This window comes from Octodon degus, unplaced genomic scaffold, assembly GCF_000260255.1.
Source record: "Octodon degus isolate 3935 unplaced genomic scaffold, OctDeg1.0 scaffold00055, whole genome shotgun sequence".
Classification (NCBI taxonomy): domain Eukaryota; kingdom Metazoa; phylum Chordata; class Mammalia; order Rodentia; family Octodontidae; genus Octodon; species Octodon degus.
In genome coordinates this window covers 12979405-12981032 of record NW_004524631.1, presented here as the reverse complement: position 1 = coordinate 12981032, position 1628 = coordinate 12979405, and positions in this window count along the sequence as shown.

Below are 1628 nucleotides of genomic sequence, written 5' to 3'. Positions count from 1 at the left end.
AAGGGTCTGGGAGAGGGTCCGGGCCACTCTGCACCTGGGCTGGGACTGGTCCCGCTGGCGCAGGGTAGCAGGAAGCTCTCTGCACACTCACTGGACCTGGGCTAGGACTGGTTCTCAACAAGATAATTTCTCAAAAAGATAATATTCATGCATTACTTGAATAATCAGAACTTTTTTGGCAGTGCTGGTGATGACACATAGGGTCTTGCACAGGCTAAGCATGTGCTATTACTGAGCTATATATCACCAGCCCTCATTTAACCTTAAGAAGAAAAAAAAAGAAAAAGAAAAAACTCACAAATTAAGTGTAATGACTGAAGGCTGAACTCATCGCACTTGGCTTTGTGGCTCCGTAGTGCTTGAAGCTAATGAGGGTAATTCCTAATACCCACACAAGTTAGGCTGGGATATGATCCAGGGTACCTTTCTCTCTAGTTCCTCACATCCCACGTTGGAGTGTAGGTACCTGCTTAGAAACATGGTTGAAGCTGCAGGCTTTCTAAAGCCCTTCACTTATCTGGTAAAACCCATCAGTGTCCTGAAACTTTCCCAGTAACCACAGTTCAGTACCTCCAAGATTTGGAGGTCCTTTCTGTCCCTAAAAGCTGGGATCAGAAGTCTTCAGGGGTCCAGGCTTGAGAAAGCTTATATTCTAAAAGGTTGGCACCTGTTGGGCTTTACACATGGATAAAGCTCCAGTGGGGAGCTTGACATTAAGTCCTATGAGGTAGGTAATATCATTAGCCCCATTTTTACAGATGAGGGAACTGAGGCATGGAACTGTTGCCCAGTGTCAAACTACTGGTAAGTGATAAAAAAAAAGGGATCAGAACCGATAATTGTCTGTCCCCAGAGCCTATGCTCAGCTCCTAGTGCCTGACTAAATCCTACCAATTTGTCAAGGTCAAGCTCAATTGTGACTTTCTCCAAGAAGCCTGGAGATCATCCTCTTCTCATATTTGAAGTACTTGAGACACTTCGCTAACTGCAGTAATTCGTGAACCCATTGCATTTCCTACCAGGAGAGATGCCAGATTCAACTTAGTATTCTAAGCATTAAAGGGTTCAGCATATGTTTGATAAACACATGAATGAGTACAATTAATGAGTGAATGAGGGCACTTTCCTGAGACAGCCTAAAACTCCCATGAGGAACCCAGAACCTTGATCCAACACTGGGGTGCTGTCATCCTAAGCTCTCTTTTGAATCACATTCAGCCTAGGCCTCTTCTAAGACTGACCTCCAATGTATTTCACTATTTTCCAAACATACCCACGTGCATACAGGCAGACACACATATGCACACATACATAACCACACTAACTCATGTTTTTATAGGACAGAATAACTACAAACATTTTCCTGGTGCTGCGTATGGAGTCTATGGTTCATGCTAACCAAGCATGCTACCACTGAGGAATATGCCCAGCCATTATATTTTCTTTTTTTTTTGCTTTTATTTTTATTTTTTTTTGATAACAATAAAATTCTTCATAGGAAAATTTGCATGGGTTTAGGTATACAATTTCTGTACAAGTATAGGCAGACATCATCAGATTTGTACTATCACATACATATGTTATATTTATGTAGTATTTCAAAGCTTGTAGACCAAAAATGTTATTAT